The following is a 23,680-nucleotide window of genomic DNA, read 5'->3' as shown; positions in this document are numbered from 1 at the left end:
CAATTATTTACACAGGCTGTAACCAGATTTCCCTTAAAGTTTCCTAATAAGATAGCAGAAAAATCAAATGAGACGTTATTGAAATTTGTAGTTGGGGCGATCGGCAAAAATCATGTGACATATTTAGCTACAGGAAGAGGAGAGACTAACATCAGCAGTAATTATGTTGTTTAATTTTATCTGCATATAAAATATTTCTATCTGTCTGGGAGCAAATATACCTGACATCACCTACTTCAACAAGGTTTGCCTTATGTCTTTTTACTTATTTATCTTAGCTTACAGTTGAGTCTCTGAGCCGTCCCAGTAAGGACAAGCCTAGGGCAACGGCTGGTTTCTGGTTTTTGTTGTTGTTCAGTAGCTCAGTCATGTCTGACTCTTTGCCACCTCAGGGACTGCAGCATGCCAGGCTTCCCTGTCCTTCACGATCACCCAGAACTTGCTCAAATTCATGTCCATTGAGTCAGTGATGCCATCCAACCACCTCATCCTCTGTCTCCCCTTCTCCTCCCGCCTTCAATCTTTCCCAGCATCAGGGTCCTTTCCAATGAGTCAACTCTTCAAATCAGGTGGCCACAGTACTGGAGCTTCAGCTTCAGCATCAGTCTTTAAAATGAATATTCAGGGTTAATTTCCTTTAGGACTGATTGGTTTGATCTCCTTGCAGGCCAAAGGACTCTCAAAAGTCTTCTCCAACACCTAATTCATAAGCATCAATTCTTTGGCACTCAGCCTTTTTTACGGTCCAACTCTCACATCCATCCATGACTAGTGGAAAACCATAGCTTTGACTAGACAGACCTTTGTCGGCAAAGTAATGTCTCTGCTTTTTCATATGCTGTCTGGGACTCTACCCATTTTGAACACAGAACTTTCTTGTTCTGGGGAAGTTTGAGAAATAGTCAGGGAAATCAGGTACCTTGCCCCAACTGCAGAAGTAGGAAATGGTCATTAGAATGCTGTCAGTGATGTCACCCCTTCCCAATTCCTTCCCACTAGTTCTGGAAATGAGGGAGAGTCAACTTAAGACTGAAGTCTTGCAACTGACATTACAGAACATAAAGCAATGCCACTGCCTTCACCTGAGCCCCACCTCTGAGAGGACCTTCATACTTACATTGGAGGAGTGAGGAAATACGTGAGGACTGGGACTCTGGTCACTTGCCATTTAGCCAAAGACCATGTCTCTCAGTTGCTGCAAGCAAGCATTTGGTCCAGCCCTGGCAGCGGGGAGCTGCCCAAAACCTATTACGGCTACGAACCCGCTTCTCATTGGGAGCTCCTGATGCATGAGTCTCACCTGATCCTTAGAGCAATGTTCTGAAAGTCTGTATTCTTCCCACGGAACCAGAACTGCCTCCTGCCCTCTATCACCTTCATGGCTGTTGCACCCAACTTAAAGCACCCAAATGACAGGCATCACAGAAACAGGGCTCTCAGAAGCAGGAAGTCCACAGACTGATATCCCAGCCCCAACTCTGAACGTAAAAGGTAGCACACCCATTAGCCACGGAATAGTATTCACACACTTCCACTAGATCACATAGTTCCAAGGTACTATTCTGCTTGGAGATGGCTGAGTTCCATCCATCAAACGGGAGACAAACAGGCAAACAAGATTTATTACACTAAGGGACTAGGTCAAGCATCCTGGGGAATCTGTCTGCACGAGGAGAGGTACAGTCTCTGAAGGACAGTAGAATCAGCTCAGTTTGAAGAAAAAAAAATACTAACCTTAGAGTAAGGAAAAGGGCTTGGTATTACACACACTGGGGGTGAAGGAGGTTGACTCAAGTCTCTAGTGCATTTAACTCGACAGGAGGTGACACCGTGCCCAAGAGTGGGAATATGGAAAAAGGAAGAGGTTTCAGGAGAAAGTCAATGAATGTGTGTGACGCTCTGAGTTTGACATTTGCAGTCAATCCCATGGAAAATCCAGTGGGCAGCTGGATCGTGACTGCTCTGAAGACAGAGAGAGAGGAGTTACAGACAAGCTTGGAAATCAGTGACAGGAGAACAGAGGGTCACAGAGGACCACACCTGCACTCAACAGCCGAGCAGCAGAGAAGAACCCTCAAAGGGCAGCGACAGGGAACACCCAGGGGAGGAGAGACATCACTGGGGCCCAGGAAGGCAGTGCTTCAAGGAGGCAGCCACAGTCCATGCCAAACTCCAAAGGAAGGTCAAATCAGATGAGAACTGAGAAATATGCCCTGTGGCTATTAGGAGATGGCCAGCCCCTCCACAAAGGCAGGGTCCAAGGTGAAGTGGGGCTGCCAGCAACTGCATGGAACCAAAGTCTGAATGTGAGATGCAGCCAGTCCGCAGAACTTTCTCAAAAACCATTAACTACAAAGGAAAGGGTGACCAGTCTCTCTCTCTCAAGAGTCTGTAATAAAGAAAATATATTCCAACCTGGACTGAACTGTCAGTTCAGGACAGATTTACAAGGAACTCTCTGTAAGTAAGGGCTTTCTCGGTGGCTCAGCAAGTAAAGAATCTGCTTATAATGCAGGAGACACAGGAGACATGGGTTTGATACCTGGGTGGGGTAAGATCCTCTGGAGGAGGAAATGGCAACCTGCTCCAGTATTCTTGCCTGGGAAATCCCAAGGACAGAGAAGCCTGGCAGGCTACAGTCCATGGAGTCACAAAGATTGGGACACGACTGAGCACACGACATGACAATGAACTCTCCGGAGTAAATCCAAGCCAGGCAGACACTGGTCATGTCAGCCACGCATCCTCGGCTCAGATGACAGACAGACTGAAGAGAGGAAATTAAGAACAACTGCTTAGAAAGATTACTAAGAAAGGAAACCAGGACCCTGACAATAATGAGTATGGAACCATTAACACCACTAAGGATCAACTTCTCAGAACTGGCAAAAACTAATTTTCAGGCCAGATTCTTTTTTTTTTTTTGAAAGATAAAGACTCTTTCTAATGTTTATAGATTGTTCTTAAGTAGGCAAGTGCACCAAAAGCTTCAGTTGGACATAATACATGGTAGATCTGAAACTCCTCATCATGGAATGGAAGAGGCATTCTGTCTGGTGACCACCGCTCATTAACCAGCAATGAGGGGGCTGACTCCTTGTACAATCCAACTCAAACAACCCCTGTGAGCAGATGGAGACCTCAGACTTCTCTTTGCTCCCTTGTTGTTGTTGTTCAGTAGCTAAATCGGGTCCGATTCTTTGTGACCCTACGGACTGCAGCATGCCAGGCTTCCCTCTCCTTCTTTGTTAGCTTAGCTTTTATTTTTTACCTTTTTCAGTCCAGATGACTGGTCACCATCAATAAGAAATTCTCACTGTCATACGCATCACAACAGACAAAAAGACACGTCTGCTCACATCAGCATTATTTTTTTTCATATTTTGCACTGAGGAAAGGACCCTTTGAGATGGATCTCTAGCTACACAGCTGTGATAGAGTTAAACGAAAACTCAGAAGCAATCATTCTGCTAGTCCCAAAAAAAAACACCAAACTATTCATAAATAGCACCTGCTTTCTTTGCAAGGAATGAGTCATAAAATGTCTGTGCGATGTAAATTTTATTTGCGAAAGAAAGAAAAAACCCTTCACAGTCTCACATATTTTAAGAGAACAAACTATGGATGGTAGATGGTCTGAGTCAAAGGTAAGGAATGGTTAACCATTAGTCATTCTGAGCTGTAGGTCTCATCAAAGATTAGGTGTTATGTCTGGCATGTTGCAGGAGTTAACCATTAACCTACTGCCTCACAAAAGCCCTGACAACCCTTCCCAGCCCTCGTGTCTGTGAACCAGACAGTGAAAAGGTAGGAATGCCTCCTGTTTCTAAGGCTGCAGATATGGTTAATCCCACAGCAATGCTCTATCAATAAAGAACATCTCAGAAGTTAAGACCTCTTAACATATACCTATTTTCAATTAATCCTGAGTCAGGAGAGGTTCACTCTGTAATACTAAATTCTAGAATGAAAATCTCAAGAGGTGTACATAACACCTTTTAACCCTGAAACTACAAATTAGCTGTCACAGACTTAAATTTACTCTTCTCTGGGATTTGAGAGTTTTAGACTTTACCACTATTTTCACAGTTAAGAATCCAACTACACTGCAGGAGACCCGAGTTTGATCCCTGGGTCAGGAAGATGCCCTGGAGAAGGGCATGGCAACCCACTCCAGTAATCTTAACTGGAAAATTCCATGGACAGAGGAGCCTGGAGGGCTACAGTCCATGGGATTGCAAAGAGTAGGACATGACTGAGCATCTAACACTTAACCACACTGATTTCAACAAATCTGTTCTAATCATTACCAACTAGCAATGCAGCACAAGGAAAGATCATTCATTTACATTTCTTATGTGGCTCCTTCCATTTATCCATCCTCTCTAAATACACGAAGCCCTGCCACTATGAGATGGTTCAGCTTTCTGGAGGAAAACAAACAGTTCACAGTCACTTCAACTTTTCCCTCTTTACCTACTAAATGCCAGGCACTGTTCTGAAAGCTGTGAATACAGCAGTACACAGAGCAGATTAAACATCTTGTTTACATTCTGTTGTTTTGTGTGACCCAGATAACTTTTATTGTAGAATCTGAATTTGTTGCCTCTATTTAAAAACCAAGGTGTGTGTGTGTGTGTGCTAAGTCACTTCAGTCAGGTCTGACTCTTCGTGACCCTGTGGACTGTAGCCCACCAGGCTCAGATGTCCATGGGATTCTCCAGGCAAGAATACTGGAGTGGGTTGACATGCCCTCCTCCAGGGGATCTGCCCAACTCAGGGATCGAACCCATGTCTCTTAGGTCTCCTGCACTGGCAGGCAGGTTCTTTAAGTACCACTAGTGCCACCCGGAAAGCCCAAAAACCAAGATATCTCACCCCAAAATACAGATTCCATTACTCGTGAAAAAACAAAAACTTTGATAGCAATGGCCTGAATTTCAGCCTAGCACCAAGGAGGGACCGCAGTGACTACTGCATTGATGGGGCAAGGACTCTGGTTCGGCTGTGGTCCCCACCGCTCCCTGTGTGACTGCAGCTGTGCCCCCTTCATCCTTCCTGCCTTGCCCTAGAGGCATGGAATCTAAAATCTGCACTGGATTTTGCACCTGAAGTCAGACTTCACAGAGTTTGAATTCCATATCTGCCACCACTAGCTATGCGACTTGAGCTAATCACTCTACCTCAGTTGCCTCATCTGTAAAGTGAAAATATTTACTCCATAGGATTGTCACAGAAAGTAGAAGAGACAAGGTATGCAAAGCGTTTAGCACAGTGCTTGGCACAGAGGAAGTCCTCATTAAGTATTTGCTATTTTTATTGTGTGTGTTTGTTATTACTCTCGTCACCATCACCATTCTTATTATGGCAAGAAAAACAACTAAAATATGCAGGGAATTCTAGGACCCATCCAGTTGTGAAAGACTCCTCCCCCAGGAGTGGTCTCTTCTCTAGGCCACTCCTAGGCCAACAATTTTTCTCTTTTCTCTCTTTTATTTTTTCAGTTCAGTTACTCAGTCATGTCGGACTCTATGCTACCCCATGGAGTGCAGCACACCAGGCTTCCCTGTCCATCACCACCAACTCCTGGAGTCTGTTCGAGCTCATGTCCATTGAGTCGGTGATGCCATCCAACCATCTCATCCTCTGTCGACCCCTTCTCCTCCCGCCTTCAATCTTTCCCAGCATCAGGGTCTTTTCTGATGAGTCAGTTCTTCGTATCAGGTGGCCGAAGTATTGGCGCGTCAGCATCAGTCCTTCCAATGAATATTCAGGAGGATAATTTTGAGAGTTGACTTAAGAAAATCAGGTGGTCTTTTACCATCTGGCCAAGCCCAGGCTGCAAATTCCAGAACAGCAAGCATATTCAACCTGTAACCCCAGGGAGCAAATTAACAGTCTTAAATTGTTCTTAAACAGGGGAAAATACCACATTTTAAAGGGCAATAAACCCAGAGCCTGAAATAAACTCCCAAGCTCTCTGCAAAATATCACGAGGTGACCCTGATTTGAGAATGTGCAGCACATGAGTCCTGTTGGTGCATCAGAACCACTCTGAGCCACTCACACCCCTTCCCCACAGCTGGATAACTGGGGGAAAGACTTTTCCAAGCTACAAAATGAACTTAGAGCAGTTGCAGATGGGCAACTATGAACCAGCAATTTCCCAAGTGAAAAGCCACCTAAGGAATTTGTTAGCGCAGATTCCAGAATCTAGCGCACATTCCAAGGCTGCGCTAGAGAGTATGATCCCCATGTCCAGAGTCCCTTGCAGGAACCTACTTTTTTTTTTTTTTTCCTGGTTGATAAGCATGATTTTCAGAATCTCAGTTCCCTGACCGGGGATTGAACCCAGGTCATGGCAGTGAAAGCCTGGAATCCTAACCACCAGGGAACTCCGAGCAAGAATCTAGTTTTAACAAGCCCCCCAGGTGAGCAGAGCTGGGACTATGATGAAATACCAAAGTATGTCTACTCCTCCATCATCTGATCCAGCATTCACCACCCCAGCGTATCCGCTCACCAACTACTGCACTGCGCACAAGGCCACACATTTAAGACTCCAAAAGAGACCAGCTGTGTACCCTCAGGGTCTCACACAACAGCATCCCAAGCTCAGTCTGAGGACCAGAAAAGGCACTAGAGGCATTAGTGTAAGTCACATTCTAAGCAGGAACCCTCTTAACCCTGTTTAGTCTCCTGGCAGTGTCTCTCCTCCAGTCTCTCCACCATGGAGAGGTAGAAGTAGCAAGAAAAGAATCCCTTCCTCCTAATACATCTTCCACCTCATCAAAATAACAACATGCCCAGGGAACAGCATCTCTTCAATGCCTTCTCAACAATCATCAGCTCTTCAAGAGTGCAGAAAGATCCCTCCATAAGCAGAAAAAAGCCTTACCTCAGGGATTAAAAGACAATAAAAAATGTATACACTATTTGGGTTTTTAGAAACTGCCTTCAGCATACTCTCTCCATTTTTAATCCAGTAATAGGGAATTTCCTCTTTCCTTCCCTCGCTCAGGAAATGTCTTGCTATCTCACTGCCCTTGGAACAGTAACATTTGGCAAATACAGCTTTTCTGGCCAAACTGCAATTGGGCTGATACTCTCACCAGGCCTTGTCCTGTATCGGTTAAACAGGGTGGTAGCCAGCTTTTTAAAGAAACTCCCAATATCTGGGTATAATTCTCCTGAACCCCTCCTGCCAAACCACAAAAGCAGGAAGTACATCTCCACCTCATCTCAGAGTAGCTGGGCTCACCCTGCGCCCAGGTTCTCAAGGCAAGTCCCCCTGTATTGGCACACTCAGGCTTCCCACGTGGCGCAGTGTAAAGAATCCACCTGCCGGTGCAGAAGACACAAGAGACGCAGGTTCAATCCCTGGGTCGGGAAGATCCCCTTCAGTAGGAAATGGCAACCCACTCCAGTACTGTTGCCTGGGAAATCCCATGGATAGAGGAGCCTGGTGGGCTTCAGTCCACGGGGTCTCAGAGAGTCGGGCACGATAGAGCGACTGGGCACACGCAGAGCTGACAAACCCAGTCACAGAACAAGAACACTCAGGGACGTCACTGGTGGTCCCGTGACTAACACTTGGCACTCCCAGCGCCGGGGGCCCAGGTTGGATCCTTGGTTGGAGAACTAGACCCCATAGGCCGCAACAAAGCCTGAAGATCCCAAGGGCCACAACTGCAATCTGGTGCAGCCAAATAAAAAGAGAGAACACGTCATTTGTCTCTCCAGTTTCTTCACCCTTCGCTACCACCCGCTTCTGACACCACAGTACTGAAATGGTAGGAATAATTTCCGTATGATGCTTTTTGTTTGGTTTTTCAAGCTCACAGTGTAAGAGGCTGAGGTGTGCACACCAACTGAAAAGTAATTCACAGCCCTTCAGACTATCCTTTGCAAGGATGACCGTGACCAGTGACATACACTCCTGTCGCTACCCAAACAAGTTCAAAAGAGTCATCACTATAAAATGTATGCCAGGCAGATATGACCTTTGCCAGAACCCCAGCATTCCTGTAAAACAGACGGTTTATTAAGATATGCTGACTTTCCTGCTGGCCATCATTCTTGCCAGCTTATCACCAGAGCAAGACAAATACAAAATGTGCTTTGGTGAAGTATGTTTGACGTTGCTGCTGCTGCTGCTAAGTCGCTTCAGTTGTGTCCGACTCTGTGCGACCCCATGGACTGCAGCCCACCAGGCTCCTCCATCCATGGGATTTTCCAGGCAAGAGTACTGGAGTGGGGTGCCATTGCCTTCTCCACGTTTGACGTCACCTACTCCTAAAAACTTACCCAGGCAATCCACATTGCTACCAGGACTGTAAATATGTATTTTCTCTGGGGACAGAATCAAATGGAGATAGAAAGGCAGTTTATGTTTGGAAACAAAGGATTGACTTGGAAATAAGAAAAAAAAAAAGTCAGTGACACAGGCAAGTCCCATCCAGGAAAATTCTTATCTTTCCAAAAAGAAAAGTCATACACAATTCTTGGGTCACCATCACAACCCAGACTGAAAGCAATTTCCATTTCCCACTCCACTTCACCCTATCTACCCTAAGAAAAACACATACTGGACTCCTGGCTTCCTGAACATGCCCTGCATTGAAGGCATCCACACTCCAACAGTCTTTCAGTTCCTGTTTTCTCTCTTCCTGGAGACATTCTTTCTTGTCTTCCCAACAAGTACATCCTACTCATTCCTCCTGACCCTCCTCTTTCTTCTGCTAAGGTCATCTCATGTCATCTAGGCAAATTCAATCAGTTCTGCCTCTAAGCGTCACAACATCTTATTCACGGCATTTATTAAGCAACCATCAATCCTGCGTATCTTCTTTCTACCTCGTTTCCGTGAAAGCATGGCAGGTGCACTGTAAAAGTTTGTCCCCAAAGCAAACTTTCTGCATGCATTACTGCATTATTGCATGCCTGAGTTTAGCAGTGCCTTCCTAAACTCATTATTGCACCAGATCGTAAGGAACCTAAATGGAGAAGGAGACCTCTTCCTCAACTATATCTCAATGGAACACCAACCATGAAATTAAGACTGGTTAAGACAAAAGTTAGCCCAAACACTGAATCTGAAGATGCTTGAGAAATGCTGCTGCTAGGTCAGGTTACCAGCCTTCCTCAGAAAATCGGAGAAAGCAGTTCAGGAAAGAAATGTCACTTAACCACACACACCTCTGAAAATCTTATGACAGCACTAACCAGGAGCCATAAATGAAAAGACACAAGAGCATACCCGCAAGGTGAAACCCATCTTCCTTCTCAGATAAAAAGGAAAGGGAAACAAAACAAACACAAACAAACAGGACTTCCCGAGCGGTCCAGTGGTTAAGAATCTACCTGCCAACGCAGGGGACATGGGTTTAATCTCTGCAACCTGGGAAGATTCTTCACGCCGAGGAGCAACTGATCGTATGCACCACAACTACTGAAGTCCGAGAGCCCTAGAGCCTACGCTCTGCAATGAGAAGCCACTTCAATAAGCAGCCAGCACACTGCAACTAGGGAGCAGCCCCCAAGCCACAAGTGCAGAAAAAGCCCAAGTGTAGCAAGGAAGACCCCGTGCAGCCATAAATAAGTGAATATTTTAAAACAACAATAATAAAACCAAACAAAATGAAAAACAAAAACTGCAGGCAAGGAGAGAAGAGGCTTAAAACATGTAAAACTTACAATAAAAGTCTCTAAAAAAAAGGAATCATCCTTTGTTTTCTTCTCATAATCCCTCAACGCTCATGGCGACTTCACCTAGCACACAGTAAACAATATGTGTGCATCAAAGGACGGACCTGAAAACCCAGCCATGATGGACTTCTTTTCCCAAGGATGAAATTATCATCTGGGGGGAGAGTAGAGAAGCACCACGTCATGCAGAAATGTTACAGAGATTTCGACCCAATGAAAAGATGACTCCAGCATATCCAAGCCAGTAATCTCTATTCGCCAGGGCTAACCAAAGATGTCCCAGCCAGATTCGGGACAATCTCCTTTAGAAGTTGGTAAATTATTTCCCAGAACAACAATATTTTATTTCACCTCTTTATTCATGTGCTGTGCTTAGTCACTCAGTCATGACTGACTCCCTGCGACCCCATGGACTGCAGCCTGCCAGGCTCCTCTGTCCATGGAATTCTCCAGGCAAGAATACTGGAGTGGGTTGCCATGCCCTTCTCCAGTATTCTTCCCAACCCAGGGATGGAACACAGGTCTCCCACATTGCAGGCGCATTCTTTACCATCTGAGCCACCAGGGAAGTCCTTTGTTCATAAAAGTCAGTAAATAGAGTAAATGTTGTATTATGTGACCTGTTCCAAATATAAGTTCTTTTGTCTAGAACACTACTCTTCTCCATTATCCATTATTATAGATGATGAATTTTAAGTTCCTTCTTTAGAGGATTTTATTATAAGCTTTGCATATAATTTAAGTCTCTGCTTTCCTTCTTTTCTCTCCCTGCCTCCAGTTCTCTTTTCATTTCTTTTACAAAGAATGAAAAGCAGTAGACAAGGATAAGTAATTTATTCACACAGAGAGGACGAAGCTTCAAAAAATAGATTCCTATGGTTTCTCTTGAGTTCCAGGCTCAAGAGAAAGCATCTAAATCAACTAAAATCCCACTGGACACAAGGGTCAGCTGGATCCAAGTGGGGAAAAAATATAAGAAAATGATAGAATTGTCTGTTACCTGCTCTACCTCTAAAGACAATAGCTTTGCATTCTATTCTGAGTTAGAATCAACTATACTGAAGCAAAGAGGAAAAATGAAAAGCTACAAACAACAAAATAAAGCAGATGGTAACCTGATAAAAATGTCCTAAGAATGCCTCCCCTATATTTTATTTTATATTCCAGAAATGGTTGCTGCAAACTACTCCCCCTCTTAATAAAAAAAAAAAAAATCACAACCTAGAGAGGTGGGATGGTGTAGGAGGTGGGAGGGTGGTTCATGAGGGAGGGGACATATGTATACCTATGGCTGACTCTTGTTGATGTATGTCAGAAACCAACACAAATTTGTAAAGCAATTATCCTCCAATTAAAAATAAATTTTTAAAAAAATCTCTCAAGAAGCAAGTGGGAAGCGTGTTCCGAGAGCAGCATCAACTGCATTCCTGTAGCAGGTCCCTACCATTCTAGTAAGGGCAGCTGATACTGGTCCATTCTCCATCCCCACTCCAGCTAGGAGCACCTTACTCATGTTCACAGTCCCTGTGCCATAGCCGCAACCCACTCAGGTCTCAATGTGTGCTGGTCCATAAAATACCAAAGCAGCTGCCAGATATTCATTAATATATTCCAGAGTCAGTTTGAAAAAAGAAATGTCCAAAAGCTGGCAAAATCTTATTCCATATACCAAAGCACTCTTATTTGTCTAACCGGCTAACATTAAGTTGTTCTAATTTACTCATTATATCTATCCTGCCTAGACTTCTGCTGGGTGAGAAAAATGCTTGTCTAAACTGTTTTTCCAGTAGCATATAAAATGAAAGCTCTTTCACATTAATCTGGATTATTAATATTCAAAAAGAGTTGAATCCTCCCGCCTCATGAAATCTTTGAGATACAAGAAAGCAGAGCTGTCAGGTATGGATTACAGCCTTGCCCATCATTTGGCGGTGTTGCCATGACAAAACGTGAACAGGCCGCAAGAAAGACAAGGAGGAAGGGTCTATGACCCCAGAGCTCACTCTGTGATCAGCCTTCTGGGTAGAAAATGTTAGGGACTGCTTATCTAGAGGCACTGTCCACTTCCCTTTTCTGAATAATCTACAACTACATCCACACAATTTAAAAAAAAAAAAATACAATAACATCAAATGACAGAACTTAGAAGGTATCTGGGGACTTCTCTGGTGGTCGAGTGGTTAAGAATCCACCCGCCAATGCAATGAACACAGCTTCAGTTCCTGCTCTGGGAAGATTCCACATGCCGCGGGGCAACTAAGCCCACGCACCACAACTCTGCAACAAGAGAAGCCACTGCAACGAGGGAGAAGCCCCCGAACGACAACTAGAAAAAGCCTGAGTGCGGCAAGGAAGACCCAGCGTAGCCAAAAATAAATGAATTTTTTCAAAAAAGAAGGTATTTGAATGCTTTGGCTTTAAACCAGGCTATAATAAGCACTGAAATCAAGTCATCAACCCCAGCGCCACAGAAAATGCAGAATACCCTAGGAACAAAGAAAGACAGGCTTGGGGCAGAGAAGGTTAAAAAAAAAAAAAAATTGAGGATTTTTAGCAAAAGAGAATTCAAATACTTCAAGATGTCTGGAACCTTAAAAGCAACCTGTCAAGGAGTTCAGCAGCAGGTGGGGACAGAATGGGTATAACTGCATTCTTCATCAAACTCACCCATGACCGCTGCACCAAACTCTGATGGCCGTCATTCCACAGTGGGAACAGAAGGGCAGGCTAAATGCAGTCAGTCTAAAGACCCCGTCCCCTCCCCACTTTTACTATTCTGCATGCCTCATATACTTTCCTCCATCACTTTGACATGTTGAGTTTATTGGGATCAGTCTTGTGATTAAGAGCCTTGTAAATAAATACAAAACATTTCACCAGTTCACTCAAATGTTTTACTGCCTGACCTCCTGCTTGGAGGTTACACATGGAGCCGATGAAAAGAATGTCATAAGCATTCTTTTCTACCCACCTGGACTAAATTGTTACTTACCCCAGGCCAGTGTCTCCTTAAAGGGGCTAAAATGCCTTCCTTGCTTTATGTAACACAAGGGAAAAATAAAACAGATTCTCAGTGGCTGCTGGGTCCACATTCCATTTCACATAAGGAATTTTAGGAAAAGAGAGTCATTTGTTTTCCTAAGTAGAGAATAAAATTTATCTCTGTAAGTGGCAGTTTAAAGAAAAAGAGAAAGATAAATGCATGTTTGTTTCAAGTTTTGGTGAAAAGGCATGAATTAGTACAAGGTCCATGACACATACGACATGTTAATAGAGTAAATAAAAAGACCTCTCATATAAATGCATACACATGTATATTCCTTTCATAAAGTATTTGATAATCCCTTAGCTAGTGGCAAAAAGGACTTCTTCGCCACCTACTCTGGCCAAGGTATACAAAAGAAATTCCTACAAAACAACTAACACAATTAAAATTGTCAAGTAAAAAAAGCAGATACAAGTACTAAATTGAGGACAGCATAAATAAATAGAAACAAGAAAGAACTAAAGGAGTTCAATAAAAAATGTATTCAAAGAGGTAACATAAACAGTTAGGAATATGGGCAATATTGATCCCCTAATTATGTTCCCCCACTTGTTTGTCAAAGGCACCTAACACCAAAATGTTTCATGATATTTTCATTTTGCTTATATTTAATTTACAAGAAAACATAAATCAGACACTTCTTAAATCATTGTTTCACAAGTATGAGCGATTTCATATCAGTATTATAGCAACTGAAATGTTCAAAAGTAGCTGTGATTACACACATGATTGCCAACTGGGTTGCGGAGTCTGTGATAACAATCTGCCAAGGCAAGCTTTAAATAGCCAGTGAGCATGCTCAGTTGTGTCCAGCTCTTTACCACCCCACGGACTGTAGGCTGCCAGGCTCCTCTGTCCATGGAACTTCCCAGGCTCTTAAGAATGCTGGAGTGGGTTGCCATTTCCTCCTCCAGGGGATCTTCCCAACCCAGGGATCGAACCCACGTCTCTTGTGTTTCCTGCATTGCAGGCAGATTCTTTAGCACTGCGCCACCTGGCCTCCTCTTCAAAAAGGATAACTTGCAAAAGAGTCAGCTAATTCCAGAGACTCAATTCTCTATGTTCAAAAGAGGAACAAGCAGGATAGAAACATCCCAAATCAGTAGAATGTAAGCAAGAATGCATGTGCTGCATGCTTTATATCAGATTCTGAAACAAACTCGCTTTCCTAATTACATTTGGCTCAAACCAGCATAAAAAATAGCTAACATTCCATGAGTCTAAACCAAATGGTGCTAAATGGAAAAGGCCGCCTAAAAGTACAGTTAGCAGACTTCAGGCTATTTTAAATAAAAGACATTGGAAAGTATAAATGAAGACCACCAGAAGAAAAAAATAGCAAGGACATTGTAAAAAAACAACAACAACAACAAAAACTGCACTTGTAAACAAAAGATCCCAGTTGTGAAAATAAATGCCATGGTGTTTTTAATGATTTAATGTGCAACTTTATGTTTAATACTTAATAATTGCCAGTGATGTCAATTACATTTAAAATACTGGCAAGATAAGACAAACGGAAAAAGCAGCCACCACTAGACCAGTTAAGAACCAGGCAGATACCAGCACAAGATTGTTTTTTTATTACAATGGTGGTCAGGAGTTAAGTGCCAAAATAACGAAAATTACTCACTTGACTTCATCGTACTTCTGAGGCATCTAAGCATACAGGAGACTAACATGCTATTAATTCTTGAATGATGCTGATTTTTCCAGAGTGCAAGATCTACAGGGACAGGCATGACCCATCTTTACAGAGGGCAGTGACCCTGGACCTTGTATGTAAAGGTCAACATAATCTCTCATCAAAGCACATCTGCCCGCTCCTCTCCTATCTTCCCATTTTCCTTGTACATCCCTCATGGGTAGTCTTTCCTAACCAGGAATGAAGCCAGAGTAATAACTCTAACTGGCTTCATGGATTTGATAGCTGGGGGCTCTGAGGGCATTTGCCATGAAGGTGCCAGGGATAAAGGGAGACCAGGGGTCCAGCAGCAATCCCCAGGCAGCTGCCCCCAAGAACACCGACCACCACTGTGAAGTCCAGAGCCCTTCCTCCTGTAGCCGCTGCCCAGGAGCCTGCTGACTCCTATTACTGGGCAAAGACATAGGAGTCACTTTTTGCACTGAAATTGTATTTAAAAGATGAGCTTCTATAGTGCACAACACAAGAGGTAATGGGCTTTTTCTCCAGGTAGCTGAGAACTCAGGATCAATTTTAACATCTTCCCTGGTGGCTCAGATGGTAAAGCGTCTGCCTACAATGCGGGAAACCTGGGTTCAGTCCCTGGGTGGGGAAGATCCCCTGGAGAAGGAAATGGCAACCCACTCCAGTATTCTTGCCTGGAGAATCCCATGGACGGAGAAGCCTGGCAGGCTACAGTTCATGGGGTCGCAAATAGTCAGACATGACTGAGCGACTTCACTTTCCCTTTCTATAGGAAAATCAATTCCTGGTTCTGGGCTAAATGATTTACACACTAAGTTTTGGAATCAATTCTTGATAAGGTGGGCTTAGAAGTTGAAATAGGATGCATGTTTCAAAGCAGTAAAAGTGAAAGAATAGCAATTTTCATCAATAAATGAAACTCTGTGTGTGTGTGTGTGTGTGTGTGTGTGTGTGTGTAATGAAAAAAAATACTTTGATTACACTAAAATCCAATCACTTAAAGTGGAAAGTAAGCAACAGAAGGTGTGCTTTTAAAAATATGAAAGGACTCAAAACAGAATAGGATCAAAGTAAAGATCACATATATAGTATGAAATCTATTTTTTCAGACTACTCTTATCCAGCAACTTCTATATATCAGCTTCGGCTCTCTGTCTGGAAATCACTGACCCACCTCCCAATCTTCTCTTGTCTCTTGTATCTACCACCTACTGTTTTCTAGACTAGATTTCCAGCCTGGAATTTGAAACACCCTGAATGTCTTAAAGTATTTCAAAATAAGTGATGAAATTCTGAAAACAAATCAATGTAATATGTGTATGCTATAAAGAAATCTACCCTGGAGGGCATCAGGAAACCTAAAACCCTGAGAGACGATGTTGCAACTCCCAAAAGGAGACAACTCACAGCTCAGGAGATGCCAAAGAGGCACATATGTAACACACAGCAACCCACAAACACTCTAAGGCCTACATGGTAACAACAGTCAGCACTGATCTCCGAGATCTGGAATCCTTTTCCACAATACAAAGACACTTCTGCTAAATTCTACTCATCCTTTTACCCCACTGATTTCCAAGCTTTGACAGGGAAACACCTAATGCAATCTAAAAATGACCTCAATGACCAGGGTGAAACTATGAAAACATATTCAAACAAAATTAGTATCGATTTAAATAAATAGAGCAAGTTCATTTACAGCATACAGGATAACCCCATTTTTTATGGGAAGGATCAAAGGTAAATGCCACAGATTCATTCAAATAAAATTAACCATCACTGCAAAAACGTTTAATACTTAAATACGGCAGTTGAATCTTTTCCTGGACAAAAATAAACCAGGCAACTAATAGTTTCTTCTGAGAAGAGCAACAGCAGAGGTTTCCTTTGCTCTGACCACAAACTCAACCGCAGAGTTAAAACAAAAAGTTTTCCAGAACTGTTGAATTTTCAGAGACGTGTGAAGCCAGGAGCCTGAGAGATCATGCTCTACTAGATCAACAAACTCACGATGAGGACAAAGAGACTGAGTCATGAGTGACTGAGAAACCTGCCTAAAACCAAAATAGCTAATTAGTGGCAAAGTAGGACTCGGGTTTCTTAAATTGCACAGGAGTGCACTTTCCACTAGACCACATGGGTGATGATGGGGGATGAGTGGAGAGTCTGCAAAAATTCAAACTGGACTTAGCCCATTACACATCTGCCCAGCATAGTTTCATCTTACACGACTTAAGGGACTCTCACATAACAAGCTAGTCACTTCATAATAGTGCTGCCTTTTTAAGGGGTAGCAGCTTTTTTAGCGGAGAAGGCAATGGCACCCCACTCCAGTACTCTTGCCTGGAAAATCCCATGGACGGAGGAGCCTGGTGGGTCGCTAACAGTCAGGCACGACCGAGCGACTTCACTTTTACTTTCCACTTTCATGCATTGGAGAAGGAAATGGCAACCCAGTCCAGTGTTCTTGCCTGGAGAATCCCAGGAACAGGGAGTCTGGTGGGCTGACGTCTATGGGGTTGCACAGAGTCGGACACGGCTGAAGCGACTTAGCAGCAGCAGCAGCTTTTTTAGACATATGTGTGATCAAAGTGATTAAAATCAAACTGAGTGTACACATACCAACAGCAGCTCAAATATCATGCAAGGAAGTCATTATTTGGTTTTCCAGGTTAAATAGTAATCTATGAGAAAATATCATTTTAATGTATTCAATCACCAGCAAAATATGCACAATGAGGAGACTACCCTGAGAGGCTGTTTAGTAACAACTCCAAGTAGGTACCCCGACACTAGAAAGATACATATCATTTGAGAGAGACAGAACTAACTTGCGTAGAAAAGCAATTCTTTGAGCACAGCTCCCGGGAACAAAATACAGCAATGAAAGATATTCAAGGTCTTAACTCAGTCTTGACTGGTCCAGACACAGCAGAGAAGACTGGACATTTTGACTGGCAAGATATTTGAAAATCTAGAGATTTTTGTTTGCTTGTTTTTTTATATTAAACCTGGGATGTATGGAAGAAATGATAGATGAAAGAAGGGACAGAACAGGAGGGTAGAATAGAAAATCAGAAGAAAGTAATAAAGAATTAAAGAGCCAGACACATAAGCCAGGAAAGGCAAAAAAAAAACCAAAAAGGTGTATATTATCCAAGAGGGCAGTAGGAAAGCCTTCATGCCTTCATGGCGGAAAACCCTGATCAAGACATAAGACTCAGATCACATGTCCCAGATATCTGGAGATATCTGGAGATTTCTGTCCAAATGCCAACAGAGGCTCTCTACATATCAGGTCTGGTCTTTGACTTTGCTGGTTAAGGAATTTGATTTTGAGTTCAACCAGAAACGACCAATGCCAATTGAGAAATTATACTGAGAAGCTAAACTTTCAAAGGGACAAATTGAGAAATTATACTGAGAAGCTAAACTTTCAAAGGGACACTGCTCACTCTCAATTCAAAGGGACTAATGGGTCTTGGCAAATCAGTTTAGGACTCAAAAATTTATAATGAAGAGAAATAGATCATTTTACCTATTGCTATAAAATAAGCAGAGTCTGTTACATGCACTGATTCTTCTGCTACCTGTTCAGAATGACCCTTAAACATTACTGTAATTATACTTTTAATTCCTCTTTTTTAGCATTTCCTTTCATCAACTAAAAACTCCTATTGGCATAACAATATTTCCTTCTAGCAGGCACATCCGAGAGTCTGAATACTCAAGTATTTCATAGTAGCACAGAAATGCATGCTGAGATATGCTTAGCCAATCACAATCAACCAAACAGAAAATTCTAAAAAGTAGTTGGGGAATACAGTTAAGCAGATCCCGAAATCTTTCAGACAAATGCTGTCTGGATTTTTTTTTTTACATTTTTTTTTCTCTTCATTGCCTCCCCCACCAAAAAAAATCTATAAACAACATTTTAAAAATCAATAAAGTACACATAAAGATAAATGGTCAGGGAACTAAGATCTCCCAAGCCACTCAGCATGGCCAAAAGTAAAAGAAGCGAAGTATGGTTGTTTTTTAAAATGGGACTTCAGTGTGATGCCCACAAGCACAGAAATCATGGATGGTGGATCCTAAACTGTAAGTCAAGGATACCTGATCATAAGCAAAGTACGTGCTTGTGAGACCAAGGTCCTCAAAGCAGCAAAGAGAAGATGACAGGTCACTCACAAGGTAGCCACCGCCCAGAATGCACTTGAATTTGACAATTGAGCACGCCAGTGCAACAGTGTGTGTTGCCTATGTTTCTTTGGGGAATGTGGAGCAAGAAGACAGGAGGGAAATTGACATGCCCTCCTTATGAACAGCCTCAGGCAATTTGCGGATATCAACAAACAGGTACTAAGTACTACATGACCAAAAATGGGAGAGAAGAACCCCACCTCTGTGTTATGTCTAAAAAGCATTGAACGTTCAATGCTGGTGAAAGACACAGTCGGTTGGATGCAGGTATATTAAAACTGTCTAGTAGTCACAAGTCTTCTTAGGGAAATAACCACAACATTGCTCCTGACAATCACCCATGGGGTTAACCCATGAGACCAAGTTCACTTGGGCTGTTAGAACAAAATACCACAGATTGGGTGGTTTATAAACAACAAAAATTTACTGCTTACAGTTCTGGTGAATGGAATTCTGAGATTAGGGTGTCATCATGATTGGGTGAGGGCCCTCTTCCAAGCTACAGACTTCTCATTGTATCCTTACATGGCAGAAGAGGCTAGGGAACTCTGTGGAGTTTCTTTAATAAGGGCGCTAATCTCTTTAAAAAGGGCTCTACCCTCACAATCTAAGCATTTTAAAGTTCACTCCTAAAAGCATCACCTCTGGGGTTTAGGATTTCAGCATATGAATCTTAAGGGGCACATTCAGACCACAGCATTATATAAGTGGACTCCACTTTTAGGCCAACACACAGGCTAAGAAGGAAGGAAAACAGAAGAGAAAGGAAAAAGTTCTGAGGAGTGAACAGGGTAACACTAACTAATTTGGGGCAACCCTGTACAGGGTCCCATAAGTGAGACCATCAGTCCCAGACCTAAAAGCTATATTTACACATATTTTACACCCTTAAAAAATATATGCAAATATAGCTTTTACATATATTTTACACCCTTGGGTTCCCTCATGGCTCAGACCATAAAGGGATCTGCCTGCAGTGCAGGAGACCTGGGTTTGATCCCTGGGAAGATCCCCTGCAGAAGGGAATAGCTACCGACTCCAATATTCTTGCCTGGAGAATCCCCAGTGTAGCCTGGCGGACTACAGGCCATGGGGTTGCAGAGAGTCGGACAGACTGAGTGACTAACATTTTGACTTTCACCTTTAGACCCTTAGCCTCAACTCTGAAATACAGAAATCGGAAAAGAGGAACACACTGCAAAGATAAGCACTTCTTTTGCCTTTAAAATTATTAGCAGCTTAAGAAAACATTTACAGTGAGCATGACAACCTTTGAGAAAGGTTCAGTAATAACCTTCTGCTTATAAATTTAACGTAGATATATCATCAGTCAATATAAAACAAGTATCCTATTTCACAACACTGATTTTTAAAAGCTCCTGTTGTGTGATTACTTGGTTTTCTCTATAGTAACATAAAACATCCTCATTCTCCTTACGTTGAGCCTTAGAATCCAGTTTTCCCAAAAGATTTAATTACCAAATCAAAACTTCATAAAGCAAAGGGTCCTCATCTTCCAAAGAAATTTGCACCAAATTTCAAGAAGACCTATACAAAATGAACTTAAGTTGAAACAGGAAACCATCTCAGGAACAAAAACCCAAAGACGTTCATGGCAAATCTATTCAAATTAATATTTCTTCAACACTAATCTGAGTCTTACTAGTCACAATAGCAATACTCTATAAATACTCACACTTTTAACATTCTGCAATAAGCACCTATTGTAACTGTTCAAATAAACTCTGGTTCACACACTGAGATCTGGCTCATATATACACTTGTTTCCCACTGAGTTGTAATATTTCTTATGAGCTTGACCAGGCTGTCTCTCGAAAATGAATTTCTCAGTTCTGAGGATTTTTAACATTCCTCTGCTAAATGAGGTGGGAGGCATTTGCACTTCAATGGTAGTTGCAAAATCAAACCTATCATCCCCAAATTCCAGCACACCATTTCCCATCCAAACATGAACGAACACACACACACACACACACACACATACACACACACACACACACACACACACACACACACACACACACACACACTTGCTTATTCTGCCTATGTACTCTGGATTGAGTGACCTAAGGATTTCTCTTATCTGTCCGGCAACTCTTGTTTCCTTGGCTGTGAGATCTCAGATCCTTACATGAGGAAGTATAACCAGGACATTGATGGGCATGTCGAGATACTACTATTTCTAAGCAGAAACCAAAGACAAGTATAGCAGCAGGCAACATGACACTTGTAAAGTAAGCCAAGAGAGAGGATGCAGTTGGTAATAAAGCGTTTTAGTTTACAGTTTGAGGGGGGAAGCTGTAGGAAAGACTGGTTCTTAAGTTTCAATTGGTATTTTCTGCTATAAAAACCATACGGCCATGGGGAATCTGAATGCCGTGGAATTAAAGCCATCCAATGTTAGGCAATAGAACAATAAACAAATTTCCTCTCCTAAGACTTTGAAATACGCAGCAAAAGTCAGCAATTTGAGTAGGTTCAGCCATTTACCTAGTTCCACAGTAATAATTACTGATTTGCTTTGGATAAAAGTTATAAAACCTCAAATCAAATATATGCTTTCTTTCTACTTTTTTCACCATTTTGTTTTACTGCAAGAATAAAGGTGTATTTAAGAAACAGTGTATTGAGAAAAACAGAAGACAAAAATGAGTATTTACTTACAATGACCTTCAGAAACTGGGAAAGGAAATTATAAGCGGCCCTGGTTTTATTCAATTTAATAGAAAACATAATTTGTTCCAAACATTTTGTTTTAAAATATCATCCTTGATAACTACAAAAATTAAGTGATAAGCAATGATGAAAACATACCTAAATATTGATGACGGTGCTATAAACTGATAGCCCCTGTAAAGAACAATCTGGCCATATGTAACAAGATCTATAAGCAATCCATGCCCTCTGACCCAGATACCCTACTTTGGAAACCGTATTCCAAGAAAATACTCTGCAGAAAAATAAATGCAATTTGTTCAACAATATTGACTGCAATGCTATTTATAATTGTTAACGTTGAAAACAATCCAAATACCAAGCCATAAGAGAATAGTTAAGTCAATGATAGTATAAAAGATGAGATTATTGATCACAACTCTTTGCTCCCTTCCTATAATGTATACCATCCATGTCCCTGTGACTTGCCTGGGAATCAGGCCAGTGTTGGTCTCCAACTCACTGGCCTGTGGCTTGGCCATGGGGTATACCTTGGCCAATGAGACATGAGCAGACAGCATTACTTACCACCTCCATGCTCAGGAGCTCAGACACATCCAACTCTTTGGGGTCCCATGGACTGTAGCCTGCCAGGCTCCTCTATGGAATTTCCCAGGCAAGAATACTGGAGTGGGTTGCCATGTCCACCTCCAGGAGATCTTCCCAACCCAGAGATCAAACTTGGGTCTCTTACATCTCTTGCGCTGTCAGGCAAGTTCTTTATCACTAGTGCCACCTGGGAAGCCCTGCCAGCTCCATGCAGCAGCTTTAAATGAGACTGCACACCTCTCACATTATCCCTGCTCTCAGTCAAGAGAATAGCATGCCCCAGATGGGGGCTGACCTTTAGTCTCTGTCCCGGATATGAAGACATGTGGAGTGGTACAAAGGCCCAGTCAAGCCACCAAGAGCCACAGCACACCGCAGCACATGCGTCACACAGACAGGGAATAAATGTTGTCATAAGCCACTGAGATGCTGGAACCTTTTTTGTTACCGTATCAAAAACTAATACGACAGTCATGAAAATATGGCAAGGTATAGAGTAGCTGATATAGGAAAACATATTTGAAAAAGGTTTGTGAGAAAATAGAAGATGAAACTAATAGGCACTTACCAAAGACATTTCTATAAAAGGCAAGCCAACAAGCACCAAAAATTAACTTCAAATGATGTAACAAGTTTATGATTATTTTTATCAATAAAGCAGGTACTTATGTATCTTTAATTCCTTTTAAATGCTACCTTTATATCAATATAGGGCTTCCCTGGTAGCTCAGCTGGTAAAGAATCTGCCTGAAATGCAGGAGGCTCTGGTTTGATTCCTGGGTCGAGAAGATTCACCAGAGAAGGGATAGGCTACCCACTCTAATATTCTTGGGCCCCCCTGGTGGTTCAGACACAAAGAGTTGGACATGACTGAGTGACTTTCACTTATATTAATATATATATATATATACAGATCATAATTATAACAGAAGTAATTCTATCCAACACCCTTTTTTCTGCATTAAATGATATAAAGATAAGTGAACAATTATGCTAAAAGTGAATCTAGTGTGAAAGGTTAATCGGTTTTAGAAAGTAAGAATTCAGGACTGATCAAATTCTTTCGTCAGACTATAAGGAAGGGAATTGTTAAAAAAAAAAAAAAACAGACAAAAGCAAGAGTTATTTTCAGGGATGATCCACTTTCTAGTCATCAAACACGTGCAAAAGTAAGATCGGAAAAAACATTACTTACCAGAAAATAAAGTTATGCTACCTCTGAACTTATTTATGACCTGTTTGAAATTCCACTACATTTATATGATTCAAGAATTGTGTTTATTATAACAAGTACTGTTACTCACAGAAATTTATCAAACAAATTCAGCAGTAATTTTTAAAAACTGTTAATTGGGGCTTCCCTGGCAGTCCACTGGTTAAGACTCTGCCTTGCAGTGCTAGGGGCTGGGGTCTGAACCCTGGTCAGGGAGTTAAGATCCCACATGCCTCAGGGCCAAAAACCCAAAATATATAAACAAACAATATTGTAACAAATTCAATAAAGACTTTCAAAAAAACTGTTAATGTGAAGATTCTCACTATATTCTTTTATGAGATAGCAAGAAACATAAGTGTATGTATTTTCAACAATAAAAAAAGGAACTCACAGTATGTCAATTATATGTAGATATACAACATATTCATTATTAAGATAGTAAGAAAGATGAAAAACACGCATATTTGCAAGGGCATTTATATAAAACCACAAAAATATGTTTACATAAGAACAAAGGCTAAAAAATTAAATAGATTTGTAAAATACACTTTTA

This window comes from Dama dama, chromosome 14 (assembly GCF_033118175.1).
Source record: "Dama dama isolate Ldn47 chromosome 14, ASM3311817v1, whole genome shotgun sequence".
Lineage (NCBI taxonomy): Eukaryota > Metazoa > Chordata > Mammalia > Artiodactyla > Cervidae > Dama > Dama dama.
Note: the sequence above shows the minus strand (reverse complement) of the source record.